This window comes from Anguilla rostrata, chromosome 4 (assembly GCF_018555375.3).
Source record: "Anguilla rostrata isolate EN2019 chromosome 4, ASM1855537v3, whole genome shotgun sequence".
In the NCBI taxonomy this organism is placed as follows: domain Eukaryota; kingdom Metazoa; phylum Chordata; class Actinopteri; order Anguilliformes; family Anguillidae; genus Anguilla; species Anguilla rostrata.
The window spans coordinates 36,885,358-36,910,667 of record NC_057936.1 but is presented as its reverse complement, the minus strand read 5'-3'; the positions used below and the strand labels follow the sequence as shown (position 1 = coordinate 36,910,667).

General features: G+C 42.6%; 1 pseudogene; it reads right to left on the bottom strand.

The window, feature by feature from the left end:
- Nucleotides 1–24,903, bottom strand: part of LOC135254110 (uncharacterized) — a 53,365-nt pseudogene extending 28,462 nt beyond the window's left edge.
- Nucleotides 24,904–25,310: the final 407 nt, after the last annotated feature.

Genomic DNA, 25,310 nt, shown 5'->3' with positions numbered 1-25,310 from the left:
GAGCTCCAAGAGAGGCACACCCGGGAAATGGGTCCACATGTACCACACACACGATTAGCATTCCAGTGAGGCAGCGGCGACATCTATATTGTGTGCATTCCTTTCCCCGTCCCCACAGCTCATTAGAGACGGGCCGACGGCTACATCCCGTAATGTGATGCAGGACAAGCCCAAGTGCCAAGTCATAACGGATGAATATTGAATGTTTTGTTTAATTTTTAACCCTCCCTCCCAGCTGGCGATTGACAGCTGACCTTTTCAGCACGCTGCAATGGACAGCTCTGGCAGTGTCCTCTTAATGAACGGGTTGAAACCATCGCCGGGGACCAGGACCTATAGCTGGAGCAACCCTCTCTGTTTGGAGATTACAGGCCGTGATAGGAACCTTGGCCGCAGACCTACAGACACTGATGCGTCAAAGCAGACAGCGTGCACCAGTGTATCAGATTGGATTTTACAGCTGCTAACACGAGGGTCGTCTGAGATGAATGTTTACGCATGCACACGTGCTCGCATGAACACACACACGCGCGATCCATTTAAAATTTGTGTGCATTTGTGTGTGTGTGTGTGAGAGAGAGAGAGAGAGAGAGAGAGAGATGCTAAAATACACAGATGATAAATTTAACAGGGCCATTCGAAAGTTGCAAACACTCAGAAACTGGAACTGGTGTGTAGACTACATTTCTGACATCTGGAAGCAAGGACTCAAAGCATAGAAACCAATTTGACTAACATCTAGCAGTAATCTGGGGAGGATTCTCTGTAGGATTATAAACATTAGACTTCTGCACTTCTTTAATGAACAGAATCGACTCACTGGTCTAGTCTTCTGTTGATTGTGATTGCAGCATGGTTTAAATGCCAGTTATTGGGCATGAAAGTCGCCAACCTGCTGCTGACCATGTTTGACTCGAGACTATGGCCTGAATTCAATCAACATTTGTCCTTAACTTTGGCTCACAATAAAATGCAGGTGTTGGGTTTATTCTTCACAAAAAAGTTGTTGAATCCAGCCCTAAATTCTGATGATACTGAAAAATGCTCTATGTGACCAAAAGCATCTGGGCACCCCTTGGTCTGGGACTGTTTTCCATGGTTTCGACTAAGTCGCTTAATTCCAGTGAAGGCAAATCTGTGCTTCCCCAGGAAAGGGAGGCCCTTTCCTGTTTCAGCATGACGATACCCCCGGGCACACAGCAAGGTCCATACAGAAATGGTTTTTTAGAGAATGGTGCGTAAGAACTTGACTGGCCTGCTCAGAGCCCTGACCTCAACCCCATCCAACACCTCTGGGATTAGTTGGAAAGCCAACTGTGAGCCAGGCCTAATCGCCCAATCAGCGCCTGACCTCACAAATTCTGGCTAAATGGAAGCAAATCTCTGTAGGAATGCTGTAACATCTAGTATAAAGCCTTCCTAGAAGAGTGGAGATTGTTATAGCAGCAAAGGGTGGACCATATAAACGGCCATCATTTTGGATGAGATGTTGGATGTCAGGTGTCCACACACTTTTGGCCATGTAGTGTAGCTTGAGTTCACAATCTTTATCCACATTGTCTACCAAGCATCCACTACAAGCCCTGAAGAACTCACATAAAATGTATTTTGGTCATTTAAAAAGGATAAAGACAATGTACAATGCACTTGTCCATGCCAAAATTGGTCTTGTAGGTTGCACAAGCAGAAAATATTTAATACTTATTTGATTTTATATTGTTATATCTTGTTTTATTGATCGTTCAGCAATATTATCAACTTTCATGAACAGAAAAGATATTAAAAAGTTTAATTACTTTTCTGTAACAGTGTACAAAGCTGCCATCAGCATTCCCATGGTCAGCATGACATTATTTCCATGGTCTTTAAAGCTTGAATAGCCTGTGATTCTCAACAACCTGGTGAACACGCTCAGGGTCTGAGCGGAGAGAAGGGTATATTAAATTTAATCGTTGTTATTAATAAAAGCGGTTCATTCATTTATGACCTGATTACCCGATGCATACCAACTCACATGCTGATTACTACAATTAGTAATGACCATAGGTCAGACCTGGATGTTCATTAATCTTTATTCCTGTGGCTGTCTGATGGAAATGGAGGAGCAACTTAACTGTGACTGATTTCTGTAACATGTTAAATGGTACTGGAAAATATCTCTTTGTGTTATATCCTGCACAGTGCCCTGCATAATGTTTGGGACAAATACATTTTTTTATTTGGCTCTGTTCCCCATAATTTTATATATGCAATCAAACAATTCACATGCTTTTATCAAAGGGTATTTTTATACATTTTGGTTTCATCCTGTACAACTTACAACACTCCTAATACATAGTCCCTCCATTTCAGAGCACCATAATGTTCGGGACAAATTACTTCACAGGTGTTTTGGAACAGTCAGGCATGCTCAGTTGCTTCCTTAGTGCAGATATAAGAGAGCTTTCAGTATCTAGTCATGATTGTACGCTTTTGATTTCTTCGCATGATTTCTATGCCTTTGGAGTCTGATATTGGCATTTGTCAAAATTAGGACCAGACTTGTGCCAATGAAAGTCAAGGAAGCCATTATGAGGCTGAGAAAAAAGAAGAAAAAACAGAAACATAAAGAAACATGGGCAAAACCTTAGGCTTGGATCATTATTGAGAAGATAGAGAGCACTGGTAAGCTCAGTAATCACAAAGGGCCTGGTAGGCCAAGGAAGACCTCTGCAGTTGATGACCTGCAGAATTCTCAGCATAATGAAGAAAAAAACCCAAACAGCAGACCAAACAGATCAGAAACACTCTTCAGGAGATATGTGTTGATCTTTCAGTGACTATTGTCCACAGAAGACTTCATGAACAGAAATAATGAGGCTACAATGAAACAGGATGGCCAGGTTATAGTTTGCGAAAAAGCACCTAAAAAAGCCTGTAGAGTTCTGAAAAAAGGTCTTGTGGATAAATGAGACAAAGATTGACTTGCATCCGAGTGATGGGAAGAGCAAAGTATGGAGGCCAATAGGAACTGCCCAGGTTCCAAAGCACCACCCCACATCATCTGTGAAACATGGTGGTGGGGGTGTTTGGGCATGTATGGCTGCCTCAGATACTTTCTCACATATCTTCACTGATGATGTAACTGCTGATAGCAGCTACAGAATGAATTCTGAAGTTAGCTGATGCTGAAGCATCTTTTCTGCTGCTGTTCAACCAAATGGTTCCAAAAGCATTGCGTTCACCAAAGAGGTCTTCCTTGGCACAACTCTGGTCCTCATGTTGACAAACACCAATAACACAATTTTTGTTGTTGTGGCTTTGTACTCCAGAACATTGGATTTAAAGGGAAGCAATGAATATGTGCAATGTCAAACTCCAGACTGTCAGCTTAAATTTTTAGGGTATTTGCATCCAGATCAGGTGATCCGTGCAGGAATCCAGCCCTTTTTATGCCTGCCCCCTTTTTAAAAAATGATGCTGTGCTCAACATGCTGTGGCAGACAATGTGACCACCGCAGAAAAACATTTATGAAGTGCAGAGTTAGCAGAGCTTGGCTACAGAGACTGTCTGACACCAACACACCTGGCTGCACAGAGAAGAGATGCTGAGCTCCTGCTGGAACCACAGGAAGACTGAGATAGAGCTGCACTTCCTCACAAAGTATGATAAGTATGTCAGAAAACATTTCTTACTTGAGTTCAGAATACCTTACTATGACATCCTGCTGGAAAAACAGCACATTCATGTCTGCCCAGGAGAGGAAAAGTACTGTGCAAATACAGTACAGCAGCAGTGACCCCTTGAGCTGCTATTGTATTACTGTTCTATTGTTTTATTATTATTATTATTATTATTATTATGCGGTGTTATTGTTATTATTGTGGTTTAAATTATCATAATTCCATTGTTATGACAAGCATATGACAATAAAGTATGCGCAAGTACATTTAATTTCAACTTCATTTAACTGAGAAAGACAGACAGGCAGCCAGGACACTTCTGCTCTCTCTCTCACACGCATGCAAACACTCACCCGCACACTCACTCACATGCTCACACACACGCACACTCACATGCACGCACAAACATACACAGATTTCCAACTTTGGTATCTCAGAATGTCTTGATACAACTTACCTGCTTATGCAAGAGACCAAAAAAATTGATGCTAGTTTATGCTAGTTTAGGTTTCTTTTTTACAGACAAGTGCTGGCACAGAGTTGGTGGCTTGCTAAGCAGTGAACGATTAATTCAGTGGAGGCACACAACTTTTGTAGCTTACCAAGCATTTCCTTCCATATCTTCATCTCTGAAGATTTATTAGACTCCTGAAAGGTATTTTTTTGGCAGGAAGCAGAATCACGCTGCATGTTTCCAGTGTATCTGTCTCAGTAGGACCTTGATCCTAAACTTTTTTTTAGTGTTGTCAGCATTGAATTTAACCATTAGAGCCTCTTGTTGTTGTTTTTTAACGTTCATGTTTTTTGCTGCCTTGGTGCTTTAACTTAGGAATAGAGAGTGCTAGAGTCACCATAGAACATTCTAAATTTAAAAACAAAAAAGAACACAAGCATACTTTTTAATACCGCATATTTGTAAACATCTGTGCATATCTGAACTTGACGCAGGGTTGTCTCACAGATACAAGTGACCGCACTGTATAAAGATGCATTTGCAATATCTCTCGGATTTCTAGGAGACAGTCCCTCACTCTGTTTTGAAGGTAAAAAAAGAGGCTAGTTGGTTCTGGGGTCAACACAGCTCATTCCTCCCTAGGCCATGCAATCAAAACCGAAAGAGAACTGGTGCCTTAAGAAACCAAGCTCAGCTGGTGCGCAGGCCACGGAGGTGCTATTCGGGGAGAGATTGAGAGGAGGAGGGGGCTGGCTGCTGAGGAAGATGAGGCTTTATCGATCGTGGGGAACAGCTGCTAGGGCTTTGAAGAAGGCTTTCAGAGATCACAGCGATAATGTTGCCTCTCTGACATTCTCTCTGATTCGACCAGAGGGAGTGAACAGGAAGAACAGGGCACTGAGGGTAATGATTATCCTCTTCACAGAGTATACAAAAAATAAAGAAATACAATAAGTAATACCAAATAGTTGAAACCAAAATAATTTGCTCCTTAACACATGACTTAAGTCAAACCATTCGCTGTCATACCCCAGCCAAGCCATACTTTAAAACATAAATCCAGTCAGAACCTGGTTCAACCCAAAGAAAGTGTACATTAATTCTCTAGCAAATCGCAACATTAAATATTTTCACATGGCACCGACACACCAAGTGATACATTTAAAAAAAAATTTTTAGATACATGCTTACAGTTAATGGTGTTATGACCTGGTCAAGGGTCAGACCATAACAGGATGTAGCATAAGGGAACTGAGTGGAGAATGGGTAAGGAAAATAAGACCACAGACTGACGAGTGACTTCTATTCCTATCTGCCTGTCCAGAACTAACTAACACCGGGCTAGTTTTCAAAGGGTTACTGGGCACAGGGTGACTTTAAATGCTGAGCTTCGAGGCAATCAGTCTGTAGTCTGAGGCCAAAGGTTTGAATAGGGTACCTCAAGGAGAGTACCTTCAAAAATAATAAAGGAAAAATAACTAAGCAAAATAAAAAATAGTGTCTTAATGGAAGGATTTGTAGTCCAGGTGGGAACAATCTACCTAACCGGAGTCACTATACGGCAAGCAGAGGGCAACATGAGAGTTGAAGTCGAGAATGAACAAATGGTCAAACACAAAATCCATGGGGCAAACAAACCAAAAGGGCTAAGGCAAGAATCGGAGTCAAACGGAATCAGTGGTCAAACACGAGATTCAATCAGCAAACAATCCAGGGCTAGATGAGAATCAGAATCGAGCAAAATAAGGTCAAACACATGAAGTCAAAAGAAGCAATCATTATCCACAAAATACCAAGCATGACTTTGAAGAGCTAGTCTCCACTGGTGACTGGCAAACACTGGCTTTTTCAAACTGAATAACCGGAGACTGAAAAGCCAATCAGATGACAAATTGTAAGAATGAGGTACACACGCAGCAGAATCAAATGTAAACTCACGAAAGGGGCCACGGCAATGATGCAAATGTGTTTATACAGCACAGCATCTTCCAGGGCTGAGAACAAGCATCATTATGGGGCAGCAGTGTAGTATAATGGGTAAGGAGTTGGTCTTGTAACCTAAAGGTCGCAGGATTGATTCCCTGGTAGCACACTGCCGTTGTACCCTTGAGCAAGGTACTTCACCTGCATTGCTTCAGTATATATCCAGCTGCATAATTGGATACAGTATAAATGCTATGTAAAAGTTGTATAAGTCGCTCTGGATAAGAGTGTCTGCCAAATGCCTGTAATGTAACGTAGTGTAATGTTATGTAATTCGTAGTGTAATGTTATATAATGCATCCTTCATTACATAGAGAAACTGCTAAGTATTCTGGGTGACAACTAAGATGATTTTATGCTGATATTATACACAGGAATGACATCAAGGAGTCATTTGCTTTTTTAGAAATTAGATTTTTTAAATGAAGTTTTAGCTCAACACCCCATTATCAGCTCTAGGATGAAGTTGTACTAACACATAGTATGAGGACACAAATCTTGTACAGAATATGATTTCCATGTAAGGTTGCTGCACCTAAAATCCAAGATGAGACACGAGTCTTGAATCCTTAAGACATTGATTCTCATACACCGGATTCAATCAACCTTACTGGGTTCTTAACTCTGTGTTGGACCTAGTACGCATTTGATTTTAACCTTGACTCACAATTAAATTCAAGCGTTACTTTTGCATAATTATTTTCCTTCAAAATTAGTTTGGCCAATTTGGTGATCTTAAAATGCTCTCTATGTTTTTAAAGGGAAACAAAGATTGGTATGTATTTATTTGTCCATAAATGTTAACGACTGTAATTAATAAAATCCAAGAATTTGTCGAAGTTTCTCCAATAGCAACTGAGTTTTAGAGTTTAGCTAGCATATACTGTATGTACATACAGTGAGCAGTCATAAAGGTCTGTCAGTCTGGAGAAGCAGCTCTAGAGGATGAATGAATAATATTTCACAAAAATAACTGAGTTGTGACAGAGGTGGAGTTTACCATTGAAGAGTGGGATCTCCAGGGTCTAAAGCCACATGCATTGTATGCTTACAGTTTCTGAATGAACTGCTTTACATTTGCCAAATGGTAAAAAAAAAAAAAAACTCACTGATTCACTGAATTTTGAGTGTCAGTTTTGTTGTTGGGGTGACAGTTGCTTTCCAGGGATTCCTTGTTGTGGTCCTGACTCGATTTCTGTGAGTAGGGGGGCCTGAATGACAGAGTGACAGACGTGGTTGTTTTGATGGACAGGACGTAAAGAGGGACCCCCCCCCCCCCAGCCCTGTGTCCCCCAGCCCCCTTTCCGCAATGATGCACCACAATAATGTGCTAAGTCACACAAAATGTCATGAAAATGTGGAAACGTGACACTGGCGTGTTGACATCAGGAAGGTTATGGCAGCACTGTGGAAACAGTAGAAGCTCCAGTGCTGGTCTTGAACACTCTGAAATGTAAGATCAGTTTCCCAATGCTCCATTAACTCAAGCAAGTCACCTCCACCATCCCACTGTCCACTCCTGGGACTCCTTCTCCTGCCTTCAGGAAGGAAACAATCAATTAGGACACTGACAAAGGACAAATCACCCTGAAAGGTGCTGACGAGCTCTGTGAAAGCTGTAGCACACACATTGCTAGTACCTATAGCACACGGGGGTAAGCTCTCAGAGAAAAAAAATACCTTTTCAATTCCACACAGTCAGCTCACATAACTAGATACTGCCATTGAATCGATTCAGCACTCTGCAATGTAATACAGATGTATGCTTTATATGACAGTATATGCTGTAGAAGTGCGGGAGTCTTCCTCGAAATTTGCTATATAAACCAGATGTTTGTGTCTGTGCATCAGTTTAGGACCTGATGTACAGGGGCTATGCCTCACACATGGAAAAAATCAGGTGAAGAGCTTGATCATCATGCTTTCCACTCACTTGCTGATAAAAGCAAAAAATCTTTATTTATTACGGATCACTTGATCAAGTACAAATAACACCCCCAACTGAGATGCTGATTCTAAAGCAAAGTACAGGCTCTAGAAGGAACTCATGGGTACAAATTGTGTGTGCATGTGCGCATTTGTGCATGTGAGTGCGTGCGTGTAGGTGGGTGTGTGTTTGTGTGTAAATATTACTCAAATTCAGGAGAAATACTTGGCATTGCCCCTGGCAGTTGTGTTGTGGCTAATTTTACTGAAAATAAAGAAATAAATCATTGTTAGATTGCCACTAGGGCCCCCAAACTTCTCATACAAGGGCTTATTATATTCGCTTTCATGAGTAACTCTTTGTAAGTTATTTTTCCCATACTTGTTAGTAAGGCTCCGTATCCTTTCTTGGTAACTCATTACTCTCTAATTTGCCAGATCTTGACATTCCTTTATGGAAGCTTCCTCGATGCATGTCCTTCTTCTGTACAGTATATTTAACCTTCCAAATGCTGCTGCTACTTGTGCCTGGTTATGATTATACACTTTGTTGTACGTCGCCCTTGATAAGAGCGTCTGCCAAATGCCTGTAATGTAATGTAATGTAAATGGAAAGTCGCCACTTTGTCATGAACACCCAAAACCTCATCCCTGGCCCCCACTCCCGAGCCTGACTGTATCCCGGGCAACACGCCACGCATCACCTCACGTCATCAGGGCTCACGGGAAGTCACTGCGCACCTATCATCGTGACAGGGAACGCCGCAGGGGGAAGGGGTGAGGGGAAAATGTCACCTTCGGTCGAAACTCCATTATCCAGCCGCAGATGTGTGCAGCAGCCTCCCATCTCGTCTCCCGCGAGCGAGTCCACATTTTACATTTTACTTATATGAGTTTTTAACTCGTCGTTAATTCTCAAGATGCACAGCAGAAGACTGAAACCTGAGATTCTGGTCGGCTGTGCAATCTTCTCCTGAAGATTTTCTCATATGAGTGTCTGCTGCTGCTCTGGCTGTAATTTAATATGTAATCTCTTGAGCAGGACGGCCCCGTGTGCAGCGGCTCACGCGGCCCTCCTACCTGCATCGCCGCCCGCACCTGACGACATCTGATCGCTGCATCAGTGAAAAACCTCACCGACAGCCTGCGTAAATCGATTTCCTTCCAGCGCTTCATCCGATTATCGGAAGGGCCAAGCAGACCACGGGGCTCATGGTAAAAGTACATATTTACACCGGCCCGCTTTGAGAGGTAGTCTCATTAATCTTATCGAGGACAGACTTCTGGAACCCGGCCCAGGTGCTCCAGGGTCGGCTACCGGCTGGGAATTCTACCTTAAGTCTGCGTCATATTATTGGCTTTCCTTCACAGAAGATGTGAAACATTGCTGTGTACACATTTAAGGAAAGGGGGCACACAAAACTACAGAATGATCTCTAAGTGAATATCTGTTTTACTTTTGGTGTGAAGGATGTACAGTGCCACTGCAGGAAGGTTTTGATTGAGCCAGCATGCTCAGCCTTACTTAGGTAAATATGCTAAACTGAAGGATCCAATAAAATGTGGATTTAAAACTAACAGTACCCCTCCCCTCTCCCACCCTCCACACATACACTCACAGTCACACAAATTTGAAAATCACTCCTTTCATAACTGCTGTGTTACCCATAATCCTTTTGACAATCCTTAACATGAAACATTTCCCATGTGTCGTTCTTATCCTAATATTTCTGCACTCAGTTATATAAAGTTCAGTGCACACAAGAAACTGACAGGATAACTGACTCTCAGGACTTAAGTCTCTCATGCACAGAGCTTCAGTCTCACGCAATTCACCCATTTCTCACACCAATCTTGGCATTTCTAATGCATTTTAATGTAAATTTTGTTAAAGAAAGCAATGTTGACCCAAGCCCCATTCTGTATATCTACCGTACGGCCCTCTCTGTGCTGTGCAGCCAGGCTTATGTTGAGAGAAAGCAACACACGCCCCAGGTCATCTATGCAAAAGAGAAATGTCAGTTGGCCTACCTGGTTAAGTAAAGGTCAAATAAAATGAAACGCACATCATCTGCTGGCCAGCCTGGTATGATAGTTAAAGATAGTCTAACAGCAAGGTAACAGGAAGGTAATGTGGAATCTATTAGATCAAATCATTTTAGTGGTTGGGCAGATTATAAAGATAGAAAGTCCACATATTAATATACAGGTAAGAAGAGCAAGGTGATATATCAAAGACATCAGGCTGTGTCATGACATGTACAGTAAAATCTACAGTGTTAATTCTACTCTAACAGAGTGCATATGGAGGTCCAAAAGGAAACATTTTACTGTGTGGAGTTGAACCAGGAGAGGGTCAGGGCTGGAACGGTCTGTGCACTCAGGTTGGGGAGATGGGGCAGGGGAATCAGGGAAGGAAATAAATATAATTTTACATAATCATTTGGCAGACGCTGTTATACAGAGTGACGTACAGTAGTGGAGAACATCCCTGCTACCCTCAGGAACACAAAATTGTCATGTACCCATGACATTATCCAAACGGAAATCCAAAGAAAGAAAAAGAAAAACAATAGATATTTGAAGGGGGTCAAGGAAGCCATGGTGTAGTCTGAAGAGGTGAGTCATTGTCTGCATTGGAAGGCAGGGTTTCTGCTGGTCCGACTGAAGTGGGAAGCTCATTCCACCACCAGGGGGCCAGAACAAACAGGAGACATAACCTAGAAGAGCAGGTACATGGGGGAAGGGGGGGCTGCCAGATGCCCAGAGGTAGCAGAATGAAATGCTCTGGTTGGGGTGTAGGGTCTGAGCATCTGATATCAAAGCTGCCCCTTTAGCTGCTCTATAGCACAAAGGTTTTGAATTCGATGGGTGCCGATATAGGTAGCCAGTGGAGGGAGAGTGAGTCGGAAGTGGCACGGCTGAGTTTTGGGAGGTTGTGGATCATTCGAGCAGCGAGATTCTGCTTGAGCTGCAGAGGACTAATGGTAGATGCAAGGAGGTCAGCAAGGAGTGAGTTGGAATAATCCAGTTGGGAGATGACCAGCTCCTGGAATGCTGGGTTGAGGACATGGTGAGGAAGCAACAGATTCTCTGGATGTTGTGAAGGAAGATTCTACATGCCCAACAAATTGCTTAGAGAGGTTTGTTGTATAGCACCATTCCAAGATTCTTAACAGAGTGGTAACTGTGATGGGGTATAAGATGAGTTAGGAACAAGATAATTATTATGGTAAATGTTGCTCATGTACAGGCCTGAGTGTAATATAGAAAAAGTTATCTACAAGATGAGGTGATCCTGGAATGACAGCCCCCGAAGACAGCACAGAACAGAGCTTGCATGCAGTGATGGGGAGACAGCTCACCTGATAGCACTATGGTACTGAGCCACCACACTCTCAGATCTCTGACTCTGGGACAGACTTAAAAGCTGAGTTTGAGCCTACACTTAAAAATAGAGAGCCAGTCTGAAGCCCAAACATGCAAAGGGGGATTATTCCACAAAACAGGGACTCTGTAAGAGACTTTTCGTAAATTTTGTAATTTTACTTATATTTTGGACTTTCAAACAGCCAGCACCTTGTGAATTGAGCAATCATAGTGGAGAGTAAACAATAAGTGATCCACTAAGAAATTCTATAGCAAGACCATTTTTAAAGCCTTTAAAGTCAGAAGTTGAAACTTGTAGTTAATACTAAAATTTACATCAATGAAGAGATAAAATGAAGACTTCACATTTCATAGATCTTTTAACTACCCTAAAAGCTGCATTCTTTATCAGTTCTGCACTTTTCAAAGTCAAATTAGTGCAACTAGGCAGTAAAGCATGGCAGTAGTCCAACTGAGAAGGTATTAAAGCATAAAACATTTTTCAGCGTCATGCAGGGACACTATCCCTCAATTTAGATTTATTCCTGAGGTGAAAAAGCCAACTCATGTGGTCCTTAATAGAGATATCTGGGTCAATAGTTATACCAAAGATTTAATCAACTGCAATGACTGTGACAGTGAAGTCATCTAAATTTAAAGGGAAATACCACCATTTATCTCTCAAACATGGGGCCTACTACTAAAACCTCAGTCTTATCTGAATTCAACAAAGTGGTATTTTGGATCAGCCTGGTCTTACTATCTTTAAGACTGGCCTCTAGTTTGGCAGGCTTGGCTTCTTTGCTTGGGTTAAATTGTTCTAAGAGAGGTGATGAATTTGGACAGAGAAGAGCAAGTACAAGTCTTTGTGTTTGAAATGATAGCCTACCCCAGCCAATCAATTAAAGCAGCAGATATCTGCCACCACCAATCAGGTTACAGCAATCTTATGCCACAAAAGTTAAGAAAGTTTTCCAGATGATCAATCTCTGACTGAATTAAGACTAGCAGCCTGCATTCTGAGGAGTCCACAACAAGATTGTGGAACGTAGAGTTGTGGGCCTCATTGAGACCTGAGCTATGCCATGCTGCTCGGTCACACACTCAAAGGATGCACTACAACAGTTAAACCTGTGTTTAGCCTCTGCTGTACCCCAGTCACTCTGATTAAAATAACACTCAATTCCATTTGTCAGATGCTCTAAGTTACAAGCCCGCCTGCCTTTATAAAGATAGCTATGTCTAGACAAGAAACCAATGAGAGAGAAAAAAACCTAGGGAGTGTAAGAGGCAGTATAAAAGATCAGAAACATCCCTGCTGGTCCAGAGCCATTACTGCAAATGTTTTTCCTCTTTTCATTTCCTTTCCTGTTCTAACCTAAAGTCTCCTCTCCTCCACAAATGTTTGGGTGTCAGAAGTTCAGCCTGTTTAAAATAAAGGTTTTAATGGGACACAGACTGTGTGTGTGTGCGTGTGTGCATAAAAGGGGCATCCTCTACTCTCCAATGTATTGAAAAGAGAGATTGTCTGTAAAATGGTTACAATGCAAAGACAATGTTGTAAATTCCTTTTTTTTTTTTTTTTGTTGCTGCACAGATCTTTCTTAAGAATGGTTTGAATTACATTTAATATATTACACATTATACATCAGGGTATAAAACATTTTTTAAAGCTTTTTTTGGTCTAGTTTCAGCATTGAGCATTAACAAAAACCAGAGTGTCCCACTTGTGATTGGGAACTGCAGCCTGGTGGCCAAAAACATACCTCTCTAACTCCAACAAATGACAACAAACATCTCTCTCTCTCTCTCTCTCTCTCTCTCTCAAATTCTAATTCAAGTTCCTTTATCAGCATGAAATGCAAATGTAATTATTGCCAAAGCATACATATAAATAATAATAATAATAATAATTATAATAATGATGATGATAAATGTAACAATATATAAGGACTACAATAACAGCAACTACAATAGTAAATCAGTAAATATCTATATTCAAATGTTTGGTGTGGGTGGACACTCACTGTCCCTCAGGTTATGACTGGCTGAAACAAACTGTGCTGCAATTCGGACAGTTGGTCCTTCTCCTAAAAAAATGCACATTTGTCTTCTTTTTATAAGCAAGTGAAATTATTTATAATTAGGGATCATTTGTGTAAATATATTTTTCTAATTTGTGAATATTTTGTGCAAGCATCTCTGTTGCACCCACCTCTTTCTCTCTCTCTCTCCCCCCTTCCCTCCCGGGGCCTTCAAGCAACACAACCAAAAATAAAAAATCAAACAGCATTGTTCCTTTGCCTAGAAGATACCCGGGTGTCTTGGCTATCCTACTGTGATAACAGCTGAGGGGTGCACTTTGGTGTTGAGAATGAGAGGGACACTTTCCTGTAGTTTGTGAGCTCTGAATTAAATCAGCATGGTTTTGTACACTCTAAATAACTAGTGACTGAATAAAACAACATAGATCATTTGAGCGACTGAATGAAACAACAACAACATAGAGTACGCCCTTGTAGTACGCTCTGGATTTTTGAATCGATTGGCTTTTAATGAACAGACTATGGTATGAAAGCACATACAAACATATATATATGGTGTTATTTAAGTTTTCCTCTGGAGCTGTAAAATACTCTCTCATAAAAACTGGATGCTGCAATGCTGCTGGGAAAATCTGACTCAACGGAGGAGGAAAAGATATTGTAAATGGCATGGCATTGACCAATAGATGATTGCTATTTCACTGATCAAACAGGTCCATCTTTATTAGTTTATGACTGGTTTTAAGAACGCAAAGTGAATGTAAGGCAGTCACTCAGTCAGTTAGATCTCAGGACCACAGCATTTGTTAGTGTGGGGTGCATGACTGCATCAGAGTAACTACAGTACTGTAGTAATTTCAGTGAGGGTCTGGGAGGCGGATCTTGCGTTTCAGCCACTGTGCTCATTTACTAACTTGCAAAGCAACAGAGGCTCAGAGAGCACGACACTTGAGTAACAGGCTGCGAGCGCCGGCTGCCCACCCTTCTTATACGTAGCCTGCGGCCCATATGCACATACTGGCTCAAGCTTAATGCATGTCCTTAAAGGCTAGTCACACATAAACACGGAAGTAGCAACTATACACAAGCTACGGTGGCTAGCTAACTAGGTGGCTAGCTAACTAGCCAGCTGCCGTTACAGTGTAATTCTACTCTAAAGGGTCAAAGTGCAGTACTCATCTCAGGCCAGATTACCATTTTGATGCATGATACTCAAATTAAGGCAACATTTTAAAATTGCAATCTGTCCATCGGATAAAACAAGTACATCTTGCTCTGTGGGAGTTTAGCCTGTGCCATGTGCAATGGGTCTGCATAAACCATAATACAGCCACACTGTCATTAATATGATTTGTATCACATTCATTTCTTAACTTTATAATAACATAAACATGTCTCCCTTAGTTAGGCACTGAACACACAACAGCATAACAAATAAAAGTGAATATCATATGCATGACTCTATCCATGTGTCCTTCTTTTACTTCTGTGATGATATTTCAGAGTGAAAAGAAAAGAAAATGGCTTTCTGAAACCAAAAATGGGCTAAAGTACAACTTAAGGTTGACTTAGGCGCTCTGTCACACTCCGTCTGTGAGAGATAGTCGCGACATCTTCCCAATGGACAAACTACCTCCACACTACATCACGACTACCTCCCACAAACGAAAAGTAATAAGGTGCCTACTTTACGTTTACCCTATGTCGCTTTTCTCGGTGTGCTGTCTAGGTTACAAATGGCCAATTGACGGCTCACTATAGGTCCACTTACTGTGAGGTCTGTGAGCCATGTTCAGAGAAAGCCTGGGTAGAACTATAAACCAGAAGTGTCCAGTCTTATCCAAAAAGGGCCCGCGTGGCTGCAGGTTTTCGTTTTGGCCCCGTACTATGAAACGCGGTTCAACTAATTAACTAATCATGGTCTTCAATCACCTCGATAAGCAGAATCAGCTGCCTTAGTGCTGGGCTATAAAAAAAAAACCTGCACCCACATTTGGGTGGGGATTACCTGAGAAGGAGCCAACTGTGACAGTTGTATTATGTGTATTATGTATTATGTTATAATGGTGTATTATATTCACAAGGAATTACGGTTCTAGGATGGTATGTGCTATTTTCAATATCATATTACATTTTTGGAGCGGTAAGTGGGTAGCACTTTCGCTTCCCAGTAAGAAGGTCCTGGCTTCAGGAACTTTCTGTGTGGAGTTTGCATGTTCTCCTGCGTCCGCGTGGGTTTCCTCCGGGTACCGAATGGTGAGTGAATGGTGTGTGTGCCCTGTGACAGATTGGTGGCCAGTCCAGGGTGTATTCCTGCCTTTCGCCCGCCGCATGCTGGAATAGGCTCCAGCACTCCCCACGACCCTGCCCAGGATACGCAGGTATACCTAATGGATGAATTTTCAAGTCTAGATTAGGTTGCAGGATGCAACCTATATGAAACAGATTTGTATTCTGGTTCTAGGCTGGCCAGAATTTAGCTAGCCAATGATTAGTGCTTTACTGATGTCGCACCTTCATGTGCTGGTTCGGGAGGGTTACTAGCTGACACAGCCTGACACTGTTGTTTATATAACTCCGGTGGATGCACTAATGTTCTCCTCCATTGTAAGTCCATTTGGATAAGAGCACCTGCTAAATGAATGTTATGTAATGAACGCAATTTAATGTGTGAAGCCTCCGTTTCCAAACACCAGTTATATCATGTTGTTCATGCTCCTTTGTTGATGGCTTAAATGTTGATTCTAACCCTGCTTTGGTAGTTACAAGTGAATGTACTTCAAGCTTTGTTTGAATACCTTTACAAAAGAATAAAAATGGCTTTAAAAAGAAAAAAGAATTTGTGATGATGATAGGTATTTTTGCCCCTTCTCTGGAGTGCTTTGAAGTGGGGGTGGGACAGAGGAGTTATGTGTGAGGGGCACTCGTAATTACCACCCATCTGGGTTATGTTCTGCCACCATTTTCCACCAGGTGCATTTACCACACATCCACTGATGTGGAGGATTTCTTGAAAATTATTCGAGGGATTCTGAATTGAGGAGGAAAACTATTGCAAGATTATAGAACAGCTTTGGACAAGCAGAAGTGCACAATACCATGCTTAGAACATTAATAACATACTTTACTCCAAGCTCATTTGAGCCTTATTGGACCCATTTTATTTGTATATCGCTTTTTACAGAGAACTGTAAAGACACAGAGTAGCAAAGCAAGAGTATTAACGATTAACATGTGTAGGATAGATGACTGCAGCCTTATGGTAGCCCCATGCAAAGTCTTCCTTTTACTTAAACTGTCTACCTTTCATAAGAAAAGTAGGAAAAAAGAAACCTTTGATATAAACCAGCCATTATTATTAAGCAGAAACTGCATGCTGGAATTTGTGAAATGTGTTCCTCACACCCCTGACAGCTGGGGAAAATCCATAGGTGATAAAGACATGTGAGAGTTTAAAGCAAATAGTAGAATAATTGCTATAATTTTCCATTTAAACTGTGCACTTTTTCCCTCCATTCCACAAAGGTCACTCTCCAACACTGCAATTACTGTATGCTATTATTTGTGCATTCGCCAATCGGGCAGAGAAACTTCGGATCATGAATTTGAAGATTCAGAATATTTTACTGTGTAGAAGCCACAGTGACCTTGAACACAGTCACCATATTAGAGTTCTGTCACAGGAATGTAGTGCCAGACTGCAGTGATGGTTCAATGACTCAATGACTGATCATGCTTAGCTTTACCCAAAGCCCACAGCACACCATTTTAAATTGGAGGAGGGCGGTCAAAATGTTTTCACTCATTAAAATAATGACTTACACCTGATCTAATATTGTAAAACAAGCAACGTTGGTGAAGGGAAATCATGCAGAGATTCGTCCTTATCACCTAACTTTGATTGAATATTTAGAGTTATTTATCACATTAGTACAGCTTTTAATGCCTTGCAGTTAAATCCTGTTAGCCATGATGTAATTGCAGCCAGCGTTAACTGGGTTTGATTCCGTTGAACAAACTGCAATAACTCTGCAAACTACATCTCTCTACTACTATCTCTCTGTTGACCTCAGGCCTGTTCAGCCAAAGCAAGGTTTTGGTTGCATTTTCCATAAGAAGGAATCCCGCTCAGCTGGATGGTGAGTGCCCACAGGCTTGCACTGGTACAGCAGGTTGCTGCTTGGTCAGCAAAAAGGCTGTTGTGGTGAGATGTTATATGGGACTTATTCATTTACCTTCCTAGTGTCATCCTATAGGATTTATTTCAAAACTTAGAGTAAGAAAAAAAAAGTCTGCATTTGACATTTTAATAAGACTCGCAGTGCTGCACTCAGGAAAGTTAAACTTGCCTTGAATCCACAGCTCTACAGTCACTGGATCGCTCAGAGATTTTTCAGTCTCTCCTCCACCCCAGCTTGGCTATGTGAGAGGCATTCTAACAATGGCTGGGGCTGCCTGTCTGATTTAATGATGGTGAGCCGTGCATGCTCATTTGTAAACACCAGTAGCAAAATAAAGTTCCTACAGGACGCACTGTGCATGGTGAGAATAAAATCCATTCACAGCGAATGTGTTAAATTGGTTGCACTAAATGTCAATATACAGCAAACCTGCAAAATTAGTTGAGCTAAATGCAAATTCACAGCAAATGTGTTCGGTTCACTGACATGCCATCATCTATTGCGTATTGAAGGCAAACTGGTGTAAAGGCTATGCTGAGCTTAGTGGTAGTGACACAAATAACTTACAGGCTTTGGAAGACTAGCAAGAGAGACGCCTTACACAGGGCCAGCACATTAGCAGATAATTACAGTTTTTTTGAAGTTTAAATTGATTTCACATTGATGTCTTTTTATCTTAAATGAAATGTTTAAATGTTTCCACATGCCGAATGTATAGCGGGTATCTTGTCTCGGTGGAAAATACGAACGGCTGCGTCTGGATAAATATTTTCTTTTCTGTAACTGATGTGACAGTGACAAATGTAATTCCTGTCGAAAGCACTACCTGTGTGATGTATCTAAAAATCTGCACCGAATGTGGAAGGAGTTTAAGCAGAAACCCAGCTGCGTTTTAAATCCTCCCTCAGACCAAAATCCCACCCGCCAGATTCTGTATGCCACACGCATCACCCGCGTCAAACCTAATGCATGCTACACTAGTCACATCATATGTGATACGTACCGCAGAAAACATCATCTATGTCATGCGTGTCACACGTATCACATGCCATACATGTCACAGATTGCAGGAGGCCCACATGTCACATGTGCCATGCGTTGTTAATTTCAAAAACATATATTGTGGCTTTTCTGAGGAAACGGCAACGCATTGCATCGTTACACATCTGGAGGTAGCCTGCGTGACAGTTTCACTGAGCAGACTGCATTACAAAAACGAAACCCAGTCATTGGCTAATTCAGACACAGTTTTACGGTTGTGTTTTTAAAAATTATAATAAAAGATAAGTGAAAAATACTCATACTTTGATAATTGGTTCAATGTTATTTTATTTTTTGATCGTAACCAAAATGTTGGAATATGCCATGTGGGATTAATTTCAAAGGCACATACTCTAGTTGGTAAGGTTGTTTTCCAGGGAGAACAAAAAAAATAAAAACAACACATTATCCAGTGCGCAGTCCTATAATGACTACCATGTGATCCACGCTGTGGTTATGTTATCACTGTCTTGAAGTGTCACCCCGTTACAATCACAGGATAAAAGAAGAAGTTTAAAATGCTTTCAACAATTATTGCTGCAAAAAGAGTTTAAAAATGGCAGAACGTAATTGCATCTAGTTCAGAGGGGCAGACAGCTTTTTAACAGTGCAGCGATTTATTGAATGGAAGAAAATATGTAGGGAAATTAACTGAACTCTGGGGCTGACTCATACAGTATAATCAGAATGATACATAGTGTTGCATTTAATAGTGATACTATTCAAAATGAAACATCTACAGTATGAAACCACTGACTTTTTTAGCATCTGCAACTGATGCATTGCTAGCCATTTAGCATTTTCCCCCAAATTCAAAATAGGCAGTTTCAGTCTTAATTACAAAAGCATAATCAGAAGAAAGTTCTTAATTGGGCAGCAACCACAGCTTATTATCATTAGCCTGACCATGTTCCATCTTATGCTGCAAAGTACTTTAAAGATCTTGCAGTTTATGGAAACATTTCTGGAAAGATAGTTAGGGAAACACCCACCCTAAGCAAGATGTTAGTGACACATGAAACTTGTTAGGCATATGCCAGACAAAGTCCCTGTTTATCACAGCTCTGTCATTGTCTTTGTGTTTGTGTGTGTGGGAGTGTGTACGTGTGTGTGTGCGTGTGTGTGGGCATGTTTTACTATCTTTGTGAGAACCAAATGTCCCCACAAGGATAGAAAGATGAGGAAAATCGCAAGGTGGGGACCTTTTGCTGGTCCCCACAAGTTCAAGAGGCTGTTTTAGGCTTAGGACTTAGAGTTAGGGTTACAATTAGGTTAAGGTTAGGGTTAAGGCAGGTAGTGGTTGGGGTTAGGTTTAGGGTTAGAGGTTACGGAATGAATGTAAGTCAATGAGAAGTCCTCACAAGTAGCAATAGAAACATTTGTGTGTGTGTGTGTGTGTGAAAATGTGTGTGTCTGAGAGAAAGTGTGTGTGTGCATTCCTGTGTGTGTGTGTCTATTAATTAAATCAGAATAACCACATTACTGAATACAATTAAACAAGACTGGGAAAAAAATGGCATCTGAAAAGGCTGGCACTGGCAAATAATTTTGTTAATTACAAATCTCCTTTCTACCTGCTGCTTTGATAAGGCAGATAATTTACATTTGCAGCACTTTTGCGCCTTAAAGAATTTTAATTCCTTTATTAATTAATTAATGTTTTTTGGCCCTCTCAAAAATTGAGTAAATAATACAAAAGAATTACTTAATGAAAAAAAAAAAAATGCTCAGCCTTTTGATCCTCTTTTGAATTTTACAGCCTGGGTTTTGTCTTCAGCTATCTGAAGTGGTGGCATTACAATAGTAACATTCCTCTGAAATATCATTGTTAGTTAATATTGTAAATACTAAATGCTATTGAAAACATTCTTTATTATAGATCATGCATAATAGTTTGTCTCAAAACATTCCGCATATAATATTGTTTAGAGGGTTACTCCTTAAAGCTTTGAGCATTTGTCAACTCAATGAAGCTTGTTTAACAGTAGGCTATGGGACTTTTGAGTTTACAACCAACTAGCAAATTGCCCTGTTACTTTTCGAGAAAGGGGACCCCGCGCAGAAAGGGAAATCCAAGAAAAACTTTTGTTTTTTATTCCGTGCAAATTTCGAAGCCAGGTGATCAAAAAGAGAGGCGGTACAGAATCGAGTTTCCAAAAGAAAAGTAAAAGACAGGCAAAAAGTCAAAAACCGGAGATCGAAATAGCGAAGGTAAAAAAAGGGGCAGGAAAAAAGGAAGTCAGGCAAAAGGGGGGGTCGCAGGAAATCTCAAAATACAAAGGGGCTTACAAATAGTCGGCACAATGAATTTTTGATCAACGTTCTGACGGGGGACATGGTGGAAAAGACTGACTTTTTATACACTTGGGGAAGGTAACAATCAAGGGGGGGTTCGTGAGTGGGGGGGGGAGAAAAAAAAACAACATCCAGGTGAAGAAATTAGGAAACTAATTAAAGACAGGGGACTGACAAAACGCGGCGGAATTACAAGACAACAAGGAAAACAGAGGCCGGGGTTTGCGGAAAAACCCAAAGTGCAAAAAATTTTTGGGGGGCCTCTATCAAAAAAAATTTATTTTTAGGGGGGGGGGGGGGCCCCCCGAAAAGCCCAAAAAACCCCGTGATGAGTAAGTTGGCGGTTTTTTTTGGGAAAGAAAGGGAAAAATTTTTTGGTAAAAAGGGGGAAAAACAAAAAGGGGAAAAAAAGTTTTAAAAAAAGAAAAAAAACCTATCACGGGGGTTGAGGAAAAAGTGGGGGGGGAAAAGTTTTTTTTTTGGGGAAAGGGGGGTTACCCCCCCTTTTGTTTAAAAAATTTAAAAAATTTTTTAAAAATGTGCCCCCAAAAGGGGGGGGGGGGGTTTTTGGGGGGGAAAAAGGGGGTTTTTGTAACGGGGAACCTGAGGGGGGGTTTTTGGTGGGGGGGGTTTTTTTTTCCCCTGGGGAAAAAACAAAAAAACCAACCCCCAAAAAAAAGGCACCCAAAAACCAAAAAATTTCCCAAAAAAAAAAATTTTATTTTTTTTTTTCCGGGGGAAAAGGGGCCCCCCCCCCAAAAAACGCCCTCTGAATAAAAGTTTTCGGGTTTTTCCCTTGGGGGCCCCCCCGGGGGTTTTGGAAAAAATGAAAGTTTTTGCAAACCCCCCCGGGGGCCCCCAAAAAAAGGAAAAGAATTTAAAAGGAGGGGAAACCCTTTTGGGGAAAAAAAAAAAAAACGAAAAAAAAAAAAAAACTTTTTCCCGCTGGGAAAAAATTTTTTAAAAATTTTTGGGCCCCCAAAAGCCCCCCATCCCCCGGGGGCCCCCGGCCCCCCCTTTAAAAAAAAACCCCCTTTCCCCCTTTTCGAGGGCCCCAAAGGGGGGGAATGGCATTAAATGAAAAAAAACCGCCGGGGGAAAAGGAAAAAAAATTTGGGGGGCCCCGGGGTTGGAGGGACCCCCCCCTTTGGTTGGGGGGGGGTTAAAAAACCGGGGGGGAAAAGGGGGCAAAAAGGGTTTTTTTTTGGGTTTAAAAATTTTTTCGCCCGGGGGGCCCCAAAAAAAAAAGCAAGGGAAAAAGCCCCCCAAAAAACCCGGGAAAAAAAAAAAGGTCCCCCTTTGGGGCCCCCCCCCCCGGGGAAAAAGAGTTTTGGGGGTTTTTTGGGGTTTTTGGGGGGTAAAAAAAGGGGAAAAAACCTCCAGGTTTTTTTTGGTGATCACCCCCCCCCACCCCAAAAAAAAAGGGTTTTTTGGGAAAAGCCCCCCCAAAATTTTTGGCCCCCCCATTTTTCCCAAAAAACCCCCAATCCCCCCACCCCCCCAAAAAAACCAAAGGGTTTAAAGGGTTTTTTTCCCAAACCCCCCGAAAAAAGTTTTTTTTTTTCCTTGGGGGGGTTCCAGGCGGGTGAAAAAAAAGAAAGGCCCACGGAAAATGGATCTTAAATTTTTGGGGGCCCCCCCCCCCCCTCTGGGGGGAACGTTTTTGGGGAAGAAAAAGGGGGGTTTTTCCCCCCCAATTTTTGGGAGGAAACCAAAACCTCAAAGGGGGAAAAAAAGGGAAAACTTGGGGCAGAAAAAAGGCCCCCCCCCAAGGGAAAATGAAAAAGGAAAAATGGGGGGGCAAAAAAGGGGAAGGGGGGTTTCCCCCCTTTTTTAAAAGGGGTGGGGAAAAGGCTTTTTTTAAAAACCCCCGGGGCCCCTTTTTTTTTTCCCCCCGGGAAATGGGGGCCCCCCCCCCCCTTAAAAGGGGTTTTAAAAAAGGGGGTTTTTTAAAAGGGGGGGCCCCCCAAAGAAAAAAACTAAAAAAAAAATTTGGGAAAAAAAAAAACGGGGGTTTTAAAAAAAAAAAAAAAAAAATTGGGGGCCCAAACCCCCCCAAGGAAAAACGTTTCCTTTTTTTTTTTCCCGACGAAAAAGTTTTGGCGGAAGGCCCCCTTTCCCCCCAAACCCCCCGGGGAAAATTTTTTTGGGGGGCCCCCCCCCCCAAAAACCCTAAAAATTTGCGGGGCCCGGGGGGGGGAAAAAAAATGACCCCCCCAAAAGGAAAAAGGGGGTTGGGGGGGTTTTTACAGTAAAAATAAACATTTTTTCCCCCCTTAAAAAAATTTTTAAGGGGTTTTTTTTTTTTCCCCCCAAAATTTCTTGGACCCCCTTTTGCCCCCGGGGAGTTAATTTTTTTTTTTTTTCCCCCTTTCCCCTTTTTTTTTTTTTGGGAAAAAAAACCCGGGAAAAATTAACCCACCAGGTAAAAACGAAAAAAAAAAATTTATTTACCCCAAATTTCCCCCCCAAAAAAAATAAAATTGCCCCGGGGGGCCCCCCCCCCCCCGGGGAAAAAAAACCCAGCTGGTGCTTTTTTTTGGGCACCCCCAAAAGGGCCCCCCCCCAAAAAAACCCCCCCCCCCCAGGGGGTTTCCCCCCCCCCCCGGAAAAAAAAAAAGGGGTTTTTTAAAAAGGTTTTGCCCCTTTCCCCAAACCCCGTCCCCCCCTCCCCCCAAAAATTGCGAAAAGGGGGTTTTTGGTTTGGGCCCCCCGGGTTTTTTTCCCGGGGGGGGCCCCCCCCCCCAATTTTTGGGTGAAATAGGGGGGCCCCCCCTTTGCAAAAATTTTTCAAAAGGGGGGGAAACCCCCATGGGGGGGAAAAAAGTGGGAAAAAAACCGGGTTTTCCCCCCAAAAAACCCCCCGTAATGCCCCCATTGAGGGAAAGGGAAAAAAAAAAAAAAAAAAAGCCCCCAAACCCCGGGGGCCCCCCAAAAGTAAAAGGGCCCAAAATTCCCCTTTCCCCTTCCCCCCCACGAAAAAAAACCCCCGGGGCCCCCCCCGGGGGGTTTTGGGGGGAAAAGGAAAAAAACCCGGGAAAATTAAAAAAAACCCCCCGGAAAAAAGTGGGGGAAAAACCCCCCCGGGAAAAAAAATTTTTTTTTTTTTTTTTTTCCATAGTTTTTTTCCCCCGCCCCCGGGGCCCCCCGGGGGGAAAAAAGGGAAAAAAACAATCAAACCTTTTTCTGGGGGGGGGGGGGGTTTTCCCCCGGGTTTTAAGGTCAAGGGGGGCCTTTTTTCCCCCTGGGGGGGGGGCGGGGGGGGGAAAAAAAAAGGGCCCCAAAAGAAAAAGGGGGGCCCTTTTTGGGGGAAAAATTTTTGGGTTTTGAAAAAAAAAACCTTTTTTTTTTTAAGGGGGCCCCCGGGAAACAAAGGGGGGAAACCCGCCAAACGGGACCCCGCCCCCCTTCCCCGGGGAAAAGGGGTTTTTAAAAACCGGAAACAAAAAAAGGGGGCCTTTTTCCCCAAAACCCCCAAAAAAAAAAAAAAAATTCCCCTTAAAACAAAGGGGGGCCCCCCCCCAACCCCCCCAAAAACCCCCTTTTTGGGCGATTTTTTTTTTCCCTTTTCCCAAGGTGGGGGGGGTTTTCCCCCCCCCCCCGGGGGGGGGGCCCCCGAAAAAAAATTAAAGGGGGTTTGGATTGGGGAAATTCAATGTTTTTGGGAGCCGAAGCTCTTCTTGGGGTTTACCGGAGAGCCGAACCTTGATTGGAACGCTGGTGTGGGTGATGTTCGCCAACTTCTGACCATTGACGAGTTGGCCACTAGGGGCATGATACCTTCTCCAAGGGGATTCCCCACTTCCTCTCGGCGGCCCCCAGCGTCCAGGAAGTTCTCCTCGGCCCCGGAGTCGATGAGAGCGGTGGTCCCTTTGGTTCGTCCCCCCCACTCAATGGTGACAGGCAGGCAAGTCCGGTGCTTTGAGGAGGATTCAGTCGGAATCATGCCCACTAGTGCTCCTCGATACACTAGCGGGTGTTGTCTTTTAACGGGCAGGCTGCGACATAGTGACCTGGTTTCCCACAGTAGAGGCAGGACCTGGTTGCATCCTTCTATCCCTCTCCTCCTGGGTCAGGCGAGCACGGTTGACTTGCATGGGTTCCGGGTCCGGCATCATGACTGGAGGAGGTTTGGGGTTGGTAGGGGATGCAGCAGTGTCCTGGACCTCTCAGTGACTGCTCGGTTGTAGACACCTGACTGCGAGCCCGTTGGCGCTCCTGGTTTGCGTGAATCCACGCGGATGCCAGGGCAATGAGATCGTTGAAGTCCTCGGGTAGGTCCCGGGTCAGCAGCTCGTCCTTCACGCGCTCAGACAGGCCATTGAGGAAGGTGTCGTATTGAGCCTTCTTCTC